At 47.4% G+C, this 21,782-nt stretch overlaps 1 long non-coding RNA gene across 1 annotated transcript in view; it reads left to right on the top strand.

Moving 5' to 3' along the window:
• Positions 1-623: 623 nt before the first annotated feature.
• The window catches only part of LOC310904898, a 30,578-nt gene continuing 9,419 nt past the window's right edge, over positions 624-21,782 (top strand). The window contains exon 1 of the long non-coding RNA XR_014588678.1: positions 624-11,778. This is a non-coding gene — a long non-coding RNA (uncharacterized lncRNA). The remainder of the gene's footprint in view (positions 11,779-21,782) is intronic.

Here is a 21,782-nt window from a genome sequence, read left to right as displayed (position 1 = left end):
CTGACTCTACTAGAAAATAATATAAGGGAAGTATGGAGAATTTTGATTTCTCTTGTGTGGGTTCAATTCCTACTTTTCTAAGGTCAACAGGAAATGAGAGGGCTGTTATACCTCTATGTTCACTTTATCATAGTGACCCTTTGTAGTTCAGGCACATTTCCTTATGTAAGGAGGTAGGCCTGCATAGCAGATAGGTATGCTGATGTGTCAGAGGCACAGAGCTAGTGTGAGGGGTAGGAAGTTTTTTCATAGTAGGTGCATTAGTTGGTCATATCGGAATCGTGGGTATGAAGCTCGGACCCATAAGAAACCAGAAGATAGTAGGAGGACTTTTGTGGCTAGGATGACGGGGAATAGTTCTGTGGGTGGCCCTAGGGCGCTTGGGTTTAGGAATATGATGGCTGTAAGTGTATTTATTAGCATAATGTTCGCATATTCAGCTAGGAAGAATAAGGCGAAGGGTCCTGCGGCGTATTCAACGTTAAACCCTGAGACTAGCTCAGATTCACCCTCTGTGAGGTCAAAAGGAGCTCGGTTTGTCTCTGCTAGGGTGGATACGTATCATATTATTGCTAGGGGTCATGAGGAGAAAATGAAGTATAGAGGCTCCTGTGCGATGGCAAAGGAGCTGAGTGTGTAGCTTCCGCTTAGTATGATTATTGATAGCAGGATTATGGCCAGTGTCACTTCGTATGAAATGGTCTGTGCTACTGCCCGTAGGGCTCCGATTAGTGCGTATTTTGAGTTCGAGGCTCAGCCTGATCATAGGACTGAGTAGACGGCTGGGCTTGACATGGCTATTAGGAAGAGAACTCCGAGGTTTAGATCTGCTAGGGGAAATGGGAGTGGTAGTGGTGCTCAAGTGGTGAGGGCTAGGACAAGGGCTAGTATTGGTATCAGAATGAATAGAAGTGGGGAAGAGGTAGAGGGTCGGATGGGCTCTTTGGTAAATAGTTTCAGTCCGTCCGCAAATGGTTGAAGTAGGCCAAAAGGCCCGACAACGTTAGGGCCTTTGCGGGATTGTATGTAGCTTAGGATTTTCCGTTCTACTAGGGTTAGGAAGGCTACGGCAATCAGGATTGGGATGATGTATAGGAGGGATATAACGAGGCAGCTTAGTGTTGTTATTTGAATCATGGGTGAAGCTAGGGAGAGGATTTGAACCTCTGGGGAAAGGGCTTAAGCCTTCTGCACTTGCCGGGCTCTGCCACTCTAGCTGGTCCTTTTCTAGGATTGAAAGTGGTGGGGGAAGGCCCTCTTCACGGTTTAGTTGGTTTCACTGCTTAGAGGGGGGGGGCGTGCTTGTGGTATTGGCCCCACTTTCCCGGTCCTTTCGTACTGGGGAGAGTGTGTCATAGATAGAAACCGACCTGGATTGCTCCGGTCTGAACTCAGATCACGTAGGACTGTTAATCGTTGAACAAACGAACCCTTAATAGCGGCTGCACCATTAGGATGTCCTGATCCAACATCGAGGTCGTAAACCCCCCTGTCGATATGGGCTCTTGAGGGGGATTGCGCTGTTATCCCTGGGGTAGCTTGGTCCATTAATCAATTATATTGGGTCTGGTCACTGTTAGCACTTTGAGGGGTAGCTCTAGGTAAAGAGGTATGGTCTTGTTTTTGGAGGATTTGTTCTCCTCCAAGGTCGCCCCAACCGAAAAATATCGACCAGGCTCTGCGATGGTAGTGGCCCCAGTGGGGTTGATTGAGGATTCGCGGTGGTCGTTGATTTTTAAGTTCCACAGGGTCTTCTCGTCTTATGTTCACATCCCCGCTTTTGCACGGGGAGATCAATTTCACTGATTATCTGTGAGAGACAGTTAAGACCTCGTTTAGCCATTCATACAAGTCTCGATTTATGGGACAATTGATTGCGCTACCTTTGCACGGTTAGGATACCGCGGCCGTTAAACCTAAGTCACCGGGCAGGCATCACCTTCAATACTTGTTTAATTTGCTGAAGGCTATGTTTTTGGTAAACAGTCGGGCCTTATTAATTTGCCGAGTTCCTTTCACAGATTTTAATCGCTCTTATAGGCGCTCCTGAGTCGGGTTAACAGGGTTAGTTAATACGTGGTCTTGTAGGGGTTTTTGTATCTGTCTAGGTCTGTTAATAATGTTTCTATGTAAGCTTGCGCCGTTAGAGGGGTGTGGCCCTGTACATGAGGGGCCTAGGATGATTCCTAGGATTGTTATGAGGATGGCAGCGGTTTTGGTGATAAGGGGTATGGTTATTGGGGGGGTTTTGGTTGGTGTGATGAAAGAGGTAATGATTATTCCTGCTGTAATGCTGCCTAGGGCGAGTCGGGTTAGGGGGGCGGTGATTAGTGGGTTGTTTTCGTTTATTGATACTATTGGGGGGATTCGGGTTTGTCCAGCTTGGACTAGGATGGTTATGCGGATGCTGTAGGTTGCGGTGAATGCTGTGGCTATAAGGGTTAGGAGTAGGGCTCAAGTATTTAGGTATGATGTGTTTAAGCTTTCGATGATGAGGTCTTTTGAGTAGAATCCGGCTAGGAATGGGGTTCCTATCAGCGCCAGGTTTCCGATGGTTAGGCAGGAAGTAGTGACTGGGAGTATTTTCTGTAGGCCTCCTATCTTTCGGATATCTTGTTCTCCGTTTAGGTTGTGGATGATAGACCCTGAGCATAGGAATAGTATGGCTTTAAAGAAGGCATGGGTTGAGATGTGTAGGAAGGCTAGTTGTGGGAGGTTTAGTCCGATAGTGACTATTATTAGTCCTAGTTGGCTGGATGTTGAGAAAGCAATGATTTTTTTGATGTCATTTTGGGTTAGGGCGCATGTGGCAGCGAATAGGGTTGATAGAGCACCTAGGCATAGGCAGGCAGTTAGGGCTGTCTGGTTGGTGGCTAGCAGGGGGTGCATGCGGATGAGCAGGAAGATTCCGGCTACTACTATGGTACTGGAGTGCAGTAGGGCTGATACTGGGGTGGGGCCTTCTATTGCTGCGGGCAGTCATGGGTGGAGTCCAAATTGGGCGGATTTTCCTGCGGCTGCGAGGATTAATCCTATGAGGGGGAGGATTGGGGTTTGGTGGGGGTGTACGGCTTGTTGGATCTCTCAGGTGTTGAATGTTGAAGCTAGTCATGCTATGCTCAGGATCAGTCCGATGTCTCCGATTCGGTTGTAGATTACGGCTTGTAGGGCGGCGGTGTTGGCATCTGCTCGGCCTTGTCATCAGCCGATGAGAAGGAAGGACATGATTCGTACTCCTTCCCAGCCTACGAATAGGAGGAATATGTTGTTTGCGGTTGTTAGGAGGAGTATGGCGACTAGGAATGTCAGTAGGTAGGTGAAAAATTTTGTTACGTATGGCTCTGAGGCCATGTATCATATGGCGAATTGTAGGATTGATCATGTTACAAATAGGGCGATTGGAAGAAATGTTATTGAGTATTGGTCTATTTTTAGGCTCAGGGGGATTTTAAAGTTTATAATGAATTTTCACTCCCAGTGGCAGGTGACAGATTCTACTCCCGAGTAGATGAATGCGGTTGTAGGGGCTAGGCTAATTAGGAATGCGGTTTTAACAGCGCGGGTGGTGGCTTGTGGGGTGTTTTTAAAGTTTTTAAATAGAAATGGCAGGATGATTGGGGTTAGGAGGATTGTCAGCGTGAGTAGTGTGAGGGAGTTGATTAGTAGTGTGGGGTTCACTACTTTTACTTGGATTTGCACCAAGATGGGTGGTTCCTAAGACCAGTGGATTGCTGTTATCCTTTAAAAGTAAGGGGGCTGAGGTTTTAGGCTCAGATGTAAGAGTTAGCAGCTCTTGTTGGTTAAACCCTCCCCTCGGCAGGTAAGAAGGTTTGAACTTCTATTCTTAGAATCACAGTCTAATGTTTGGTTTAAACTATACTTGCATGAGGGGATTCCGGAGATCAGTTCGGGTTTGAGGATTAGGAGGAATATTGGGATAATGTGGAGTGTTATGAGCAGGTGTTCTCGCGTGGTTGAGTTTTGCATAGATGTGATGTGGGAGGGGATTGAGCCTCGTTGGGTCATTAGTAGTATGAATAAGGTGTAGGAGGCGGTTAGTAGGGTTGCGATTCCTGTTAGGATGATCGTGAAGGCAGATCAGTTGAATAAGGTGATTATAATGGTTAGCTCTGCTATGAGGTTTGTTGTTGGGGGTAAGGCTATGTTTGTTAGATTGGCCAGCAATCATCAGGTAGCTATGAGTGGTAGGAGAGGTTGTAGGCCTCGTGTGAGTAGTAGAATTCGGCTGTGCGTACGTTCATAGTTTGTGTTGGCTAGGCAGAATAGTATGGAGGAAGTTAGTCCATGGGAAATTATTAGGATCATTGCCCCTGAGAATGATCAGTGGGTTTGGATTATTCCTGCGGCGATAACTAGGCCTATGTGGCTAACGGATGAATAAGCGATTAGTGATTTTAGGTCTGTCTGTCGTAGGCAGATTGAGCTAGTCATTAGGGCGCCTCATAGGGCCAGGGTTAGGAAGGGGTAGTGCAGGAGGTTGGACAGTGGGCCCATAAATAGAGTGACTCGTATAATTCCGTATCCTCCTAGCTTTAGTAGTAGGGCGGCGAGGAGTATTGAGCCTGCGATGGGTGCTTCTACGTGGGCTTTTGGCAGTCAGAGGTGTAGGCCGTATAGTGGGGCTTTTACTATGAATGCTATGAGCAGTGCTAGACCTGATAGTATTCCTGTCCATGAGGTGGATAGGGTTGGGTGGGTTAGTTGTAGGGTTGGCAGGTGCAGGGTGCCAATTTTCACGTATAGGTGTATGATTGTGATTAGCAGGGGTAGAGAGCTTACTGGCGTGTAGAATAGCAGGTAGATGCCAGCGCTTAGGCGTTCTGGTTGGTTCCCCCATCGGGTGATTAAGATTAGGGTGGGAATGAGGGTTGCTTCAAATGAGATGTAAAATAGTGCTAGTTCTGTGGTGGAAAAGGCTAGTAGGATGAATGGCTGGACTGCGACTAAGGTTGAGATAAAGATTCGTTTGCGTTGTAGGGGTTCTTGTTGCAGGTGGTTTTGGCTTGCTATGATTATGAGTGGGAGTAGTCAGCAGGATAGTACTAGGAGGGGGGATGAGATTTGGTCAATTCCTGTTCAGTTGGATAAAAATTTGTAGGGGTAGTAGGTTGGGATTAATCACTGTAGGCTTAGGGCAGCGATTAGGAGGCTGTATAAGGTGGTGTTAGTCCATAGAAATTTTGGTGGAGACAGCAGGGCTGTTGGAAGAAGTATGATTGTGGGTAGGATGATTTTTAGCATTGCAGGAGGTTTAGGTTGTGTAGATGGTCGGAGCCATGTGTGCGGGTGGAGGCTACTAGGATGGCCAGGCCTGTGCCCGCCTCACACGCTGAGAAGGTTAGCATGAGAATTGGTACCATGGTGAATGAGGAGACTTGGTTTTCGATGGATCATATTGATAGGCCTACGAATATCGATAATATTATGCTTTCAAGGCATAGTAGGGCGGATACTAGGTGGGTTCGGTGGAAGGCTAGCCCTAGTCCGCTGAAAATGAAGGCTGAGTAGAAGCTTAAATGTAGGGGCGACATAAGAAAGTTACAGGGTTGGCTGTAATCTGCTGGGTCGAAACCAGCTATCTTTTTGGTTAGACTAACTTTCTGTTATTCTGCTCATTCTAGGCCCCCTTGAATTCACTCGTAGGCCAGTCCGAGTGTTAGGAGAAGGAGGATCACTACAGTTCAGGTGAGGGTCATTAGGGGGGATTGGAGTTGGACGGCTCATGGCAGGGGGAGTAGGAGGGCGATTTCTAGGTCGAATAGGACGAACAGGATGGCTACTGAGGAAGAATCGGACTGAGAATGGTAATCGAGCAGATCCAAGTGGGTCGAATCCACATTCGTACGGTGAGAGTTTCTCTGAGTCGGGGTTTATTTGGGCGAGTCAGAAGTTTAATGCGGTTAGGGCGGCGCTTAGGATTGATGATAGGGCGAATATGAACATGAGTGCGTTCATTGCTCTCCTCTGGGTTTATACCAGATTCTAGAGATTGGAAGTCAATTGTAATTAATATACTAGAAGAGCAAGATCCTCATCAGTAGATGGTTATGTAGAGGAATAGTCAGATGACGTCTACGAAGTGTCAGTATCAGGCTGCTGCCTCGAATCCGAAGTGGTGGTCTGATGTAAAGTGGAACTTGATCAGTCGGAAGAGGCAGACGGTCAGGAAGGAGGATCCGATGATTACGTGGAGTCCGTGGAATCCAGTGGCAACGAAGAAGGTAGATCCGTAGACGCTATCGGCGATTGAGAATGGGGCTTCGTGGTATTCTATTGCTTGTAGGGCTGTGAAGTAGAATCCCAGGAGGATCGTTAGGGTTAGGGCGTGGATGGCGTGTTTTCGGTTTCCTTCTGTGATGCTGTGATGGGCTCACGTTACGGTAACGCCTGAGGCTAGTAGGATGGCTGTGTTTAGTAGGGGGACTTCTATCGGGTTGAGTGGTTTAATTCCTGTTGGGGGTCATTGGCCTCCTAGTTCTGGGGTTGGGGCCAGGCTCGAGTGGAAGAACGCTCAGAAGAACCCTAAGAAGAAGAATGCTTCGGATGTGATGAAAAGGATTATGCCGTATCGTAGGCCTTTTTGGACTGTGGGAGTGTGATGGCCTTGGAAGGTGCTTTCTCGTACAATGTCTCGTCATCATTGGAGTATTACTAGGAGTATTGAGATGAGGCCTAGGGTTAGTAGTATGGATGAGTTGTAGTGGAATCACATGATTAATCCTGAGGTTGTGAGTAGGGCGGCGGCTGCCCCGAAGATTGGTCAAGGGCTTGGGTCAACTATGTGGTATGAGTGTGCTTGGTGTGCCATTAGATGTTTTCTTGTAAGTATAGGCTTAGAAGGAGCACGAAGACGTAGGCCTGGATTATGGCTACTGCTACTTCTAGGATGGTTAGGAGTAGTAGGATGATTATTGTTAGGATGGATACTGCAGGAAGGGTGGGTATTAATGCAATGGAGGCTGTAGAGATGAGTTGGATGAGTAAGTGTCCTGCTGTAAGGTTGGCTGTAAGGCGGACTCCGAGGGCTAGGGGGCGGATTAGTAGGCTGGTTGTTTCGATCAGGATTAGTGCGGGGATTAGGGGTGTAGGGGTACCTTCGGGTAATAGGTGGGCTAAAGAGGCTGATGGTTGGTTTCGTAGGCCTGTTAGTAGTGTGGCGAGCCATAGTGGGAAGGCTAGGGCTATGTTCATAGATAGTTGGGTGGTTGGGGTGAATGTATATGGAAGGAGGCCTAGAAGGTTGATTGTAAGAAGTATGATTATTAGGGATGTAAATATTATGGCTCATTTGTGGCCATTTTTGTTGAGTGGGACTATTAGTTGTTTTGTGATTAGGTGAAGGAGTCATGTTTGGATAGTAGAAAGGCGGTTGTTGATTCATCGGTTGTTTGGGGACGGGAATAGTAGGGCTGGGAAGAGTAGGGATAGTAGGATTAAGGGGATGCCAAATAGATTGGGGCTGGAAAATTGGTCAAAGAAGCTTAGGTTCATGGTCAGGATCATGGTGTGGGTTTGGTAGTGAGGGAGGTCTTATTTGATGGGGGGTTGGTTGTGGTGAAGGCTAGTAGTTTTGGTTGGATGAGGAGTGCTAGGGTTAATCAGGTTATAATTATGATTGAAAATCATGGTGCGGGGTTAAGCTGTGGCATATCATTAAGGAGGGGGAAGTCCCTCTTTGGCTAGCTTAAAAGGCTAGTGCTGTTGCATAGCTTCTTAATGATTAGGATGATGATAGAAGGGACGATCAGGCCTCGAAATGTGGGAGTGGGGTTGATTCTACTACAATGGGTATGTAGCTGTGATTAGCCCCGCAAATTTCTGAGCATTGTCCGTAAAAAATCCCAGGCCGGGTGGTAATGAATGAAGTTTGGTTTAGTCGGCCTGGGATTGCGTCTGTTTTAACTCCGAGCGTTGGGACTGCTCAGGAGTGGAGTACGTCTCCTGCAGTAATGATCACGCGGATGGGGGATTCTATTGGGATAACTACGCGGTGGTCAACTTCTAGCAGTCGGAAGTGGCCGTTGGGTAAGTCTGGGGTGGGCACTATGTAGGAGTCGAATGATAGGTCTTTGAAGTCTGTGTATTCGTAGCTTCAGTATCATTGGTGGTCGATGGCTTTTAGGGTGAGGTCTGGTTCGTCGATTTTGTCCATTATGTAGAGGATTTGTAGGGATGGGAGGGCGAGGAGTACCAGGACGATAGCAGGTAGGATTGTCCAGATCAGCTCTACTTCTTGGGCGTCTACAGCATTGGACGAGAGTTTTTCTGTTAGTATGTGGGCTAAAAGGTAGAGAACTAGGCTGCAGATAGCTAGGGCAACGATTAGGGCGTGGTCGTGGAATTCAACGAGTTCTTCTATGATGGGTGATGAGGCGTCTTGGAATCCTAGTTGGGAGTGGTTGGCCACATGAGATGTACAGGATTTTTACCTGTGATTTAGTCTTGACAAGGCTATGTAATTGGTTTACTAACGTCTCATAAGAAAGAAGCATGAGCGGTTAATGCAGTTGGCTTGAAACCAGCATGTGAGGGTTCGATTCCTTCCTTTCTTGTACTTGGACGAAGGCCGGTTCCTCGAAAGTATGGTATGGGGGAGGGCAGCCGTGGATTCATTCAACGTTTGTGGTAGTTAGTTCTGGTTGTAGGACTTTTCGTTTGGCCGAAAAGGCTTCTCAGATGATGAATATTAGTATGATTACGGCTACTATTGAGATTAGGGAGCCGATGGAGGAAATGGTGTTTCATAGTGTGTAGGCGTCGGGATAGTCCGAGTATCGTCGGGGTATTCCTGCTAGGCCTAGGAAGTGCTGGGGGAAGAACGTTAGGTTTACTCCTGTAAATATTACCCCGAAGTGGGCTTTTGCTCATGTTTGGTGTAGGGTAAACCCAGTGAGTAGTGGGAATCAGTGAGTAAATCCTGCTAGAATGGCAAAGACGGCGCCTATGGATAGGACGTAGTGGAAGTGGGCAGCTACGTAGTACGTGTCGTGCAGGGCGATGTCTAGGGAAGAGTTTGCAAGAACGATTCCTGTTAATCCTCCGATGGTAAATAGGAAGATAAATCCTAGAGCTCATAGTATTGGGGGGGTCTCATTTGATTGTTCCTCCGTGCAGGGTGGCTAGTCAGCTAAATACTTTGATTCCGGTAGGGATGGCAATGATTATAGTGGCTGATGTAAAGTAGGCTCGGGTATCAACGTCTATTCCTACTGTAAACATGTGGTGAGCTCAGACGATGAATCCTAGGAAGCCGATGGATAGTATGGCTCAGACTATTCCCATGTAGCCGAAGGGCTCCTTTTTGCCTGAGTAGTACGTGACTACGTGTGAGATGATTCCGAACCCCGGTAGGATCAGAATATAGACTTCTGGGTGTCCGAAGAATCAGAATAGGTGTTGGTACAGGATTGGGTCTCCTCCTCCAGCGGGGTCGAAGAATGTGGTGTTTAGGTTTCAATCAGTTAGTAATATTGTAATACCGGCGGCGAGTACGGGGAGTGATAGAAGGAGTAGGATGGCGGTAATTAGTACGGATCAGACAAATAGTGGGGTTTGGTATTGTGAGAGTGCGGGGGGTTTTATGTTGATGGCTGTGGTGATAAAGTTGATGGCCCCAAGGATGGAGGAGATACCGGCTAAGTGGAGTGAGAAGATAGCCAGGTCTACTGAAGCTCCGGCGTGGGCAAGGTTACCTGCTAGGGGAGGGTAGACAGTTCAGCCTGTGCCGGCGCCAGCTTCTACAGTGGATGAGGCTAGTAGGAGGAGGAATGATGGGGGGAGGAGTCAAAAGCTTATGTTGTTTATTCGCGGGAATGCTATGTCGGGGGCACCGATTATGAGGGGGACTAATCAGTTGCCGAATCCTCCGATCATGATGGGTATGACTATAAAGAAGCTTATTACAAAGGCGTGAGCGGTAACGATTACATTGTAAATTTGGTCGTCGCCTAGGAGAGTTCCTGGTTGTCCTAGTTCTGCGCGGATTAATAGGCTGAGTGCGGTGCCGACTATTCCTGCTCATGCCCCGAAGATGAGGTACAGGGTGCCAATATCCTTATGGTTAGTGGAAAATAGTCATCGGTTGATGAAGGTGACGGGTAAGATGGCTGAGTGTTGAAGCGTTAGGCTGTAGTCCTTTTTACAGAGGTTTAATTCCTCTTCTTATCGGCTCTGTAGTGAAATTCATGTTGAGTTGCAAGCTCATCGATGCGCACTAGGGTGCGTCAGGGTCTTTGTAGGCAGAAGCCAATTGGTTTAGGCATTTAGCTGTTAACTAGAGTTTTGTGGGATCGAAGCCCATCTGTCTAGGGAGGCTTTAGCTTAATTAAAGCGTCTGACTTGCATTCAGAAGATACAGGTTAATATTCTGTAAGTCTTAATGTGCAGAAACTAAGAGGGTTTAACTCTTATTTAAGGCTTTGAAGGCCTTCGGTTTGGGGTGTTATCCTAAGTTTCTAGACAATGGCATGTATTATTGGGGACAGGGGAAGTAAGAGGATTGATAGTGAGGCAAGGACCGCAGTAGGTGTGCTTGGGGCTTTGCTAGTGTATCATTGTTTTATGTGGTTAGAGGAGTTGGGGGGAAGGGTAATTGTTGAGTGGTATGCGAGGCGTAGGTAGAAGAAGAGGCTGAGCAGTGATAGCATGGCAATTGCCATGGCTGCTGGTGTTATTTCCTGTTTAGTTAGTTCTTGGATGATAAGTCACTTTGGTATAAAGCCTGTTAATGGGGGGAGGCCTGCTAGGGATAAAAGTACTAGTATTAGGGTGGCGTTTAGCACTGGGGTTTTTGTTCATGAGGTTGTGATCATGGATAGGTTAAGGGCTTTGATTTTGTTAAGGGCTAGGAATACGGCTGATGTTATGATTGTGTATAGGTAGAAGGTAAGTAAGGCCAATTTGGGGCTGTAAACTAGGATGATGGCGATTCAGCCTAAGTGGGAGATGGACGAGAAGGCTAGGATTTTGCGTGTTTGTGTTTGGTTCAGTCCTATTCAGCCTCCTAGTGCTGTTGAGGCTAGGGCCATGGCGGTGAGTAGAGCTGGGTCGAGGGATTTGGATGTTAGTAGGAGCAGGGTTAGTGGGGGGAATTTTATGAGGGTCGAGAGTAGCAGGGCTGTTATTAGTGGCGATCCTTGTAGTACTTCTGGGAATCAGAAGTGAAATGGCACTAGGCCCAGTTTAATAGCGATTGCTGCTGTCAGTAGTAGACAGGAGGTTGGGTGGTTTATTTGTGTGATGTCTCATTGGCCGGTGACTCAGGCATTGGTTATGCTAGAGAATAGGACCAGGGCGGAAGCAGCTGCTTGGGTTAGGAAGTATTTCGTTGCGGCTTCTACTGCTCGTGGGTGGTGGGATTTGGCAATTAGGGGAATGATGGCTAGTGCGTTGATCTCCAGTCCTGTCCAGGCCAGAACTCAGTGGTTGCTGGAAATTGTGATTGTGGTGCCCAAGATGAGGCTGAAGGTTATGATTGGGGTCGCGTAAGGGTTCATTAGTAGAGGAGGGGGTTAAACCATCATTTTCGGGGTATGGGCCCGATAGCTTGATTAGCTGACTCTACTAGAAAATAATATAAGGGAAGTATGGAGAATTTTGATTTCTCTTGTGTGGGTTCAATTCCTACTTTTCTAAGGTCAACAGGAAATGAGAGGGCTGTTATACCTCTATGTTCACTTTATCATAGTGACCCTTTGTAGTTCAGGCACATTTCCTTATGTAAGGAGGTAGGCCTGCATAGCAGATAGGTATGCTGATGTGTCAGAGGCACAGAGCTAGTGTGAGGGGTAGGAAGTTTTTTCATAGTAGGTGCATTAGTTGGTCATATCGGAATCGTGGGTATGAAGCTCGGACCCATAAGAAACCAGAAGATAGTAGGAGGACTTTTGTGGCTAGGATGACGGGGAATAGTTCTGTGGGTGGCCCTAGGGCGCTTGGGTTTAGGAATATGATGGCTGTAAGTGTATTTATTAGCATAATGTTCGCATATTCAGCTAGGAAGAATAAGGCGAAGGGTCCTGCGGCGTATTCAACGTTAAACCCTGAGACTAGCTCAGATTCACCCTCTGTGAGGTCAAAAGGAGCTCGGTTTGTCTCTGCTAGGGTGGATACGTATCATATTATTGCTAGGGGTCATGAGGAGAAAATGAAGTATAGAGGCTCCTGTGCGACGGCAAAGGAGCTGAGTGTGTAGCTTCCGCTTAGTATGATTATTGATAGCAGGATTATGGCCAGTGTCACTTCGTATGAAATGGTCTGTGCTACTGCCCGTAGGGCTCCGATTAGTGCGTATTTTGAGTTCGAGGCTCAGCCTGATCATAGGACTGAGTAGACGGCTAGGCTTGACATGGCTATTAGGAAGAGAACTCCGAGGTTTAGATCTGCTAGGGGAAATGGGAGTGGTAGTGGTGCTCAAGTGGTGAGGGCTAGGACAAGGGCTAGTATTGGTATCAGAATGAATAGAAGTGGGGAAGAGGTAGAGGGTCGGATGGGCTCTTTGGTAAATAGTTTCAGTCCGTCCGCAAATGGTTGAAGTAGGCCAAAAGGCCCGACAACGTTAGGGCCTTTGCGGGATTGTATGTAGCTTAGGATTTTCCGTTCTACTAGGGTTAGGAAGGCTACGGCAATCAGGATTGGGATGATGTATAGGAGGGATATAACGAGGCAGCTTAGTGTTGTTATTTGAATCATGGGTGAAGCTAGGGAGAGGATTTGAACCTCTGGGGAAAGGGCTTAAGCCTTCTGCACTTGCCGGGCTCTGCCACTCTAGCTGGTCCTTTTCTAGGATTGAAAGTGGTGGGGGAAGGCCCTCTTCACGGTTTAGTTGGTTTCACTGCTTAGAGGGGGGGGGCGTGCTTGTGGTATTGGCCCCACTTTCCCGGTCCTTTCGTACTGGGGAGAGTGTGTCATAGATAGAAACCGACCTGGATTGCTCCGGTCTGAACTCAGATCACGTAGGACTGTTAATCGTTGAACAAACGAACCCTTAATAGCGGCTGCACCATTAGGATGTCCTGATCCAACATCGAGGTCGTAAACCCCCCTGTCGATATGGGCTCTTGAGGGGGATTGCGCTGTTATCCCTGGGGTAGCTTGGTCCATTAATCAATTATATTGGGTCTGGTCACTGTTAGCACTTTGAGGGGTAGCTCTAGGTAAAGAGGTATGGTCTTGTTTTTGGAGGATTTGTTCTCCTCCAAGGTCGCCCCAACCGAAAAATATCGACCAGGCTCTGCGATGGTAGTGGCCCCAGTGGGGTTGATTGAGGATTCGCGGTGGTCGTTGATTTTTAAGTTCCACAGGGTCTTCTCGTCTTATGTTCACATCCCCGCTTTTGCACGGGGAGATCAATTTCACTGATTATCTGTGAGAGACAGTTAAGACCTCGTTTAGCCATTCATACAAGTCTCGATTTATGGGACAATTGATTGCGCTACCTTTGCACGGTTAGGATACCGCGGCCGTTAAACCTAAGTCACCGGGCAGGCATCACCTTCAATACTTGTTTAATTTGCTGAAGGCTATGTTTTTGGTAAACAGTCGGGCCTTATTAATTTGCCGAGTTCCTTTCACAGATTTTAATCGCTCTTATAGGCGCTCCTGAGTCGGGTTAACAGGGTTAGTTAATACGTGGTCTTGTAGGGGTTTTTGTATCTGTCTAGGTCTGTTAATAATGTTTCTATGTAAGCTTGCGCCGTTAGAGGGGTGTGGCCCTGTACATGAGGGGCCTAGGATGATTCCTAGGATTGTTATGAGGATGGCAGCGGTTTTGGTGATAAGGGGTATGGTTATTGGGGGGGTTTTGGTTGGTGTGATGAAAGAGGTAATGATTATTCCTGCTGTAATGCTGCCTAGGGCGAGTCGGGTTAGGGGGGCGGTGATTAGTGGGTTGTTTTCGTTTATTGATACTATTGGGGGGATTCGGGTTTGTCCAGCTTGGACTAGGATGGTTATGCGGATGCTGTAGGTTGCGGTGAATGCTGTGGCTATAAGGGTTAGGAGTAGGGCTCAAGTATTTAGGTATGATGTGTTTAAGCTTTCGATGATGAGGTCTTTTGAGTAGAATCCGGCTAGGAATGGGGTTCCTATCAGCGCCAGGTTTCCGATGGTTAGGCAGGAAGTAGTGACTGGGAGTATTTTCTGTAGGCCTCCTATCTTTCGGATATCTTGTTCTCCGTTTAGGTTGTGGATGATAGACCCTGAGCATAGGAATAGTATGGCTTTAAAGAAGGCATGGGTTGAGATGTGTAGGAAGGCTAGTTGTGGGAGGTTTAGTCCGATAGTGACTATTATTAGTCCTAGTTGGCTGGATGTTGAGAAAGCAATGATTTTTTTGATGTCATTTTGGGTTAGGGCGCATGTGGCAGCGAATAGGGTTGATAGAGCACCTAGGCATAGGCAGGCAGTTAGGGCTGTCTGGTTGGTGGCTAGCAGGGGGTGCATGCGGATGAGCAGGAAGATTCCGGCTACTACTATGGTACTGGAGTGCAGTAGGGCTGATACTGGGGTGGGGCCTTCTATTGCTGCGGGCAGTCATGGGTGGAGTCCAAATTGGGCGGATTTTCCTGCGGCTGCGAGGATTAATCCTATGAGGGGGAGGATTGGGGTTTGGTGGGGGTGTACGGCTTGTTGGATCTCTCAGGTGTTGAATGTTGAAGCTAGTCATGCTATGCTCAGGATCAGTCCGATGTCTCCGATTCGGTTGTAGATTACGGCTCGTAGGGCGGCGGTGTTGGCATCTGCTCGGCCTTGTCATCAGCCGATGAGAAGGAAGGACATGATTCGTACTCCTTCCCAGCCTACGAATAGGAGGAATATGTTGTTTGCGGTTGTTAGGAGGAGTATGGCAACTAGGAATGTCAGTAGGTAGGTGAAAAATTTTGTTACGTATGGCTCTGAGGCCATGTATCATATGGCGAATTGTAGGATTGATCATGTTACAAATAGGGCGATTGGAAGAAATGTTATTGAGTATTGGTCTATTTTTAGGCTCAGGGGGATTTTAAAGTTTATAATGAATTTTCACTCCCAGTGGCAGGTGACAGATTCTACTCCCGAGTAGATGAATGCGGTTGTAGGGGCTAGGCTAATTAGGAATGCGGTTTTAACAGCGCGGGTGGTGGCTTGTGGGGTGTTTTTAAAGTTTTTAAATAGAAATGGCAGGATGATTGGGGTTAGGAGGATTGTCAGCGTGAGTAGTGTGAGGGAGTTGATTAGTAGTGTGGGGTTCACTACTTTTACTTGGATTTGCACCCAGATGGGTGGTTCCTAAGACCAGTGGATTGCTGTTATCCTTTAAAAGTAAGGGGGCTGAGGTTTTAGGCTCAGATGTAAGAGTTAGCAGCTCTTGTTGGTTAAACCCTCCCCTCGGCAGGTAAGAAGGTTTGAACTTCTATTCTTAGAATCACAGTCTAATGTTTGGTTTAAACTATACTTGCATGAGGGGATTCCGGAGATCAGTTCGGGTTTGAGGATTAGGAGGAATATTGGGATAATGTGGAGTGTTATGAGCAGGTGTTCTCGCGTGGTTGAGTTTTGCATAGATGTGATGTGGGAGGGGATTGAGCCTCGTTGGGTCATTAGTAGTATGAATAAGGTGTAGGAGGCGGTTAGTAGGGTTGCGATTCCTGTTAGGATGATCGTGAAGGCAGATCAGTTGAATAAGGTGATTATAATGGTTAGCTCTGCTATGAGGTTTGTTGTTGGGGGTAAGGCTATGTTTGTTAGATTGGCCAGCAATCATCAGGTAGCTATGAGTGGTAGGAGAGGTTGTAGGCCTCGTGTGAGTAGTAGAATTCGGCTGTGCGTACGTTCATAGTTTGTGTTGGCTAGGCAGAATAGTATGGAGGAAGTTAGTCCATGGGAAATTATTAGGATCATTGCCCCTGAGAATGATCAGTGGGTTTGGATTATTCCTGCGGCGATAACTAGGCCTATGTGGCTAACGGATGAATAAGCGATTAGTGATTTTAGGTCTGTCTGTCGTAGGCAGATTGAGCTAGTCATTAGGGCGCCTCATAGGGCCAGGGTTAGGAAGGGGTAGTGCAGGAGGTTGGACAGTGGGCCCATAAATAGAGTGACTCGTATAATTCCGTATCCTCCTAGCTTTAGTAGTAGGGCGGCGAGGAGTATTGAGCCTGCGATGGGTGCTTCTACGTGGGCTTTTGGCAGTCAGAGGTGTAGGCCGTATAGTGGGGCTTTTACTATGAATGCTATGAGCAGTGCTAGACCTGATAGTATTCCTGTCCATGAGGTGGATAGGGTTGGGTGGGTTAGTTGTAGGGTTGGCAGGTGCAGGGTGCCAATTTTCACGTATAGGTGTATGATTGTGATTAGCAGGGGTAGAGAGCTTACTGGCGTGTAGAATAGCAGGTAGATGCCAGCGCTTAGGCGTTCTGGTTGGTTCCCCCATCGGGTGATTAAGATTAGGGTGGGAATGAGGGTTGCTTCAAATGAGATGTAAAATAGTGCTAGTTCTGTGGTGGAAAAGGCTAGTAGGATGAATGGCTGGACTGCGACTAAGGTTGAGATAAAGATTCGTTTGCGTTGTAGGGGTTCTTGTTGCAGGTGGTTTTGGCTTGCTATGATTATGAGTGGGAGTAGTCAGCAGGATAGTACTAGGAGGGGGGATGAGATTTGGTCAATTCCTGTTCAGTTGGATAAAAATTTGTAGGGGTAGTAGGTTGGGATTAATCACTGTAGGCTTAGGGCAGCGATTAGGAGGCTGTATAAGGTGGTGTTAGTCCATAGAAATTTTGGTGGAGACAGCAGGGCTGTTGGAAGAAGTATGATTGTGGGTAGGATGATTTTTAGCATTGCAGGAGGTTTAGGTTGTGTAGATGGTCGGAGCCATGTGTGCGGGTGGAGGCTACTAGGATGGCCAGGCCTGTGCCCGCCTCACACGCTGAGAAGGTTAGCATGAGAATTGGTACCATGGTGAATGAGGAGACTTGGTTTTCGATGGATCATATTGATAGGCCTACGAATATCGATAATATTATGCTTTCAAGGCATAGTAGGGCGGATACTAGGTGGGTTCGGTGGAAGGCTAGCCCTAGTCCGCTGAAAATGAAGGCTGAGTAGAAGCTTAAATGTAGGGGCGACATAAGAAAGTTACAGGGTTGGCTGTAATCTGCTGGGTCGAAACCAGCTATCTTTTTGGTTAGACTAACTTTCTGTTATTCTGCTCATTCTAGGCCCCCTTGAATTCACTCGTAGGCCAGTCCGAGTGTTAGGAGAAGGAGGATCACTACAGTTCAGGTGAGGGTCATTAGGGGGGATTGGAGTTGGACGGCTCATGGCAGGGGGAGTAGGAGGGCGATTTCTAGGTCGAATAGGACGAACAGGATGGCTACTGAGGAAGAATCGGACTGAGAATGGTAATCGAGCAGATCCAAGTGGGTCGAATCCACATTCGTACGGTGAGAGTTTCTCTGAGTCGGGGTTTATTTGGGCGAGTCAGAAGTTTAATGCGGTTAGGGCGGCGCTTAGGATTGATGATAGGGCGAATATGAACATGAGTGCGTTCATTGCTCTCCTCTGGGTTTATACCAGATTCTAGAGATTGGAAGTCAATTGTAATTAATATACTAGAAGAGCAAGATCCTCATCAGTAGATGGTTATGTAGAGGAATAGTCAGATGACGTCTACGAAGTGTCAGTATCAGGCTGCTGCCTCGAATCCGAAGTGGTGGTCTGATGTAAAGTGGAACTTGATCAGTCGGAAGAGGCAGACGGTCAGGAAGGAGGATCCGATGATTACGTGGAGTCCGTGGAATCCAGTGGCAACGAAGAAGGTAGATCCGTAGACGCTATCGGCGATTGAGAATGGGGCTTCGTGGTATTCTATTGCTTGTAGGGCTGTGAAGTAGAATCCCAGGAGGATCGTTAGGGTTAGGGCGTGGATGGCGTGTTTTCGGTTTCCTTCTGTGATGCTGTGATGGGCTCACGTTACGGTAACGCCTGAGGCTAGTAGGATGGCTGTGTTTAGTAGGGGGACTTCTATCGGGTTGAGTGGTTTAATTCCTGTTGGGGGTCATTGGCCTCCTAGTTCTGGGGTTGGGGCCAGGCTCGAGTGGAAGAACGCTCAGAAGAACCCTAAGAAGAAGAATGCTTCGGATGTGATGAAAAGGATTATGCCGTATCGTAGGCCTTTTTGGACTGTGGGAGTGTGATGGCCTTGGAAGGTGCTTTCTCGTACAATGTCTCGTCATCATTGGAGTATTACTAGGAGTATTGAGATGAGGCCTAGGGTTAGTAGTATGGATGAGTTGTAGTGGAATCACATGATTAATCCTGAGGTTGTGAGTAGGGCGGCGGCTGCCCCGAAGATTGGTCAAGGGCTTGGGTCAACTATGTGGTATGAGTGTGCTTGGTGTGCCATTAGATGTTTTCTTGTAAGTATAGGCTTAGAAGGAGCACGAAGACGTAGGCCTGGATTATGGCTACTGCTACTTCTAGGATGGTTAGGAGTAGTAGGATGATTATTGTTAGGATGGATACTGCAGGAAGGGTGGGTATTAATGCAATGGAGGCTGTAGAGATGAGTTGGATGAGTAAGTGTCCTGCTGTAAGGTTGGCTGTAAGGCGGACTCCGAGGGCTAGGGGGCGGATTAGTAGGCTGGTTGTTTCGATCAGGATTAGTGCGGGGATTAGGGGTGTAGGGGTACCTTCGGGTAATAGGTGGGCTAAAGAGGCTGATGGTTGGTTTCGTAGGCCTGTTAGTAGTGTGGCGAGCCATAGTGGGAAGGCTAGGGCTATGTTCATAGATAGTTGGGTGGTTGGGGTGAATGTATATGGAAGGAGGCCTAGAAGGTTGATTGTAAGAAGTATGATTATTAGGGATGTAAATATTATGGCTCATTTGTGGCCATTTTTGTTGAGTGGGACTATTAGTTGTTTTGTGATTAGGTGAAGGAGTCATGTTTGGATAGTAGAAAGGCGGTTGTTGATTCATCGGTTGTTTGGGGACGGGAATAGTAGGGCTGGGAAGAGTAGGGATAGTAGGATTAAGGGGATGCCAAATAGATTGGGGCTGGAAAATTGGTCAAAGAAGCTTAGGTTCATGGTCAGGATCATGGTGTGGGTTTGGTAGTGAGGGAGGTCTTATTTGATGGGGGGTTGGTTGTGGTGAAGGCTAGTAGTTTTGGTTGGATGAGGAGTGCTAGGGTTAATCAGGTTATAATTATGATTGAAAATCATGGTGCGGGGTTAAGCTGTGGCATATCATTAAGGAGGGGGAAGTCCCTCTTTGGCTAGCTTAAAAGGCTAGTGCTGTTGCATAGCTTCTTAATGATTAGGATGATGATAGAAGGGACGATCAGGCCTCGAAATGTGGGAGTGGGGTTGATTCTACTACAATGGGTATGTAGCTGTGATTAGCCCCGCAAATTTCTGAGCATTGTCCGTAAAAAATCCCAGGCCGGGTGGTAATGAATGAAGTTTGGTTTAGTCGGCCTGGGATTGCGTCTGTTTTAACTCCGAGCGTTGGGACTGCTCAGGAGTGGAGTACGTCTCCTGCAGTAATGATCACGCGGATGGGGGATTCTATTGGGATAACTACGCGGTGGTCAACTTCTAGCAGTCGGAAGTGGCCGTTGGGTAAGTCTGGGGTGGGCACTATGTAGGAGTCGAATGATAGGTCTTTGAAGTCTGTGTATTCGTAGCTTCAGTATCATTGGTGGTCGATGGCTTTTAGGGTGAGGTCTGGTTCGTCGATTTTGTCCATTATGTAGAGGATTTGTAGGGATGGGAGGGCGAGGAGTACCAGGACGATAGCAGGTAGGATTGTCCAGATCAGCTCTACTTCTTGGGCGTCTACAGCATTGGACGAGAGTTTTTCTGTTAGTATGTGGGCTAAAAGGTAGAGAACTAGGCTGCAGATAGCTAGGGCAACGATTAGGGCGTGGTCGTGGAATTCAACGAGTTCTTCTATGATGGGTGATGAGGCGTCTTGGAATCCTAGTTGGGAGTGGTTGGCCACATGAGATGTACAGGATTTTTACCTGTGATTTAGTCTTGACAAGGCTATGTAATTGGTTTACTAACGTCTCATAAGAAAGAAGCATGAGCGGTTAATGCAGTTGGCTTGAAACCAGCATGTGAGGGTTCGATTCCTTCCTTTCTTGTACTTGGACGAAGGCCGGTTCCTCGAAAGTATGGTATGGGGGAGGGCAGCCGTGGATTCATTCAACGTTTGTGGTAGTTAGTTCTGGTTGTAGGACTTTTCGTTTGGCCGAAAAGGCTTCTCAGATGATGAATATTAGTATGATTACGGCTACTATTGAGATTAGGGAGCCGATGGAGGAAATGGTGTTTCATAGTGTGTAGGCGTCGGGATAGTCCGAGTATCGTCGGGGTATTCCTGCTAGGCCTAGGAAGTGCTGGGGGAAGAACGTTAGGTTTACTCCTGTAAATATTACCCCGAAGTGGGCTTTTGCTCATGTTTGGTGTAGGGTAAACCCAGTGAGTAGTGGGAATCAGTGAGTAAATCCTGCTAGAATGGCAAAGACGGCGCCTATGGATAGGACGTAGTGGAAGTGGGCAACTACGTAGTACGTGTCGTGCAGGGCGATGTCTAGGGAAGAGTTTGCAAGAACGATTCCTGTTAATCCTCCGATGGTAAATAGGAAGATAAATCCTAGAGCTCATAGTATTGGGGGGGTCTCATTTGATTGTTCCTCCGTGCAGGGTGGCTAGTCAGCTAAATACTTTGATTCCGGTAGGGATGGCAATGATTATAGTGGCTGATGTAAAGTAGGCTCGGGTATCAACGTCTATTCCTACTGTAAACATGTGGTGAGCTCAGACGATGAATCCTAGGAAGCCGATGGATAGTATGGCTCAGACTATTCCCATGTAGCCGAAGGGCTCCTTTTTGCCTGAGTAGTACGTGACTACGTGTGAGATGATTCCGAACCCCGGTAGGATCAGAATATAGACTTCTGGGTGTCCGAAGAATCAGAATAGGTGTTGGTACAGGATTGGGTCTCCTCCTCCAGCGGGGTCGAAGAATGTGGTGTTTAGGTTTCGATCAGTTAGTAATATTGTAATACCGGCGGCGAGTACGGGGAGTGATAGAAGGAGTAGGATGGCGGTAATTAGTACGGATCAGACAAATAGTGTCCACTTCCACTACGTCCTATCCATAGGCGCCGTCTTTGCCATTCTAGCAGGATTTACTCACTGATTCCCACTACTCACTGGGTTTACCCTACACCAAACATGAGCAAAAGCCCACTTCGGGGTAATATTTACAGGAGTAAACCTAACGTTCTTCCCCCAGCACTTCCTAGGCCTAGCAGGAATACCCCGACGATACTCGGACTATCCCGACGCCTACACACTATGAAACAACATTTCCTCCTAGTCCTAGGACTTAGAGAAACTCCAGTACTAAAAATAGTAAACACAAACAATAATTTCATATACTTCACTCTCACTCACCACTCAACTATCAGCTAACCACACCCCCGTCCACATAGCTTAACACAAAGCATGGCACTGAAGTTGCCAAGATGGCATAAAACATGCCTGCGGACAAAAGACTTAGTCCTAACCTTACGGTTGGTTTTTGCTAAATATATACATGCAAGTATCCGCGCCCCAGTGTAAACGCCCTCGACCACCTACCCCCATACAGGCCTTGAGGAGCGGGTATCAGGCACACCCAAGTAGTAGCCCAAGACGCCTCGCTAAGCCACGCCCCCACGGGTATTCAGCAGTAATTAGCATTAAGCAATGAGTGCAAACTTGACTTAGTT

Source organism: Anser anser (genome assembly GCF_964211835.1).
Source record: "Anser anser genome assembly, chromosome: 10".
NCBI classification, from domain to species: Eukaryota; Metazoa; Chordata; class Aves; order Anseriformes; family Anatidae; genus Anser; species Anser anser.
The sequence above is the reverse complement of the archived record's forward strand: the minus strand, read 5'-3'. Positions and strand labels throughout refer to the sequence as shown.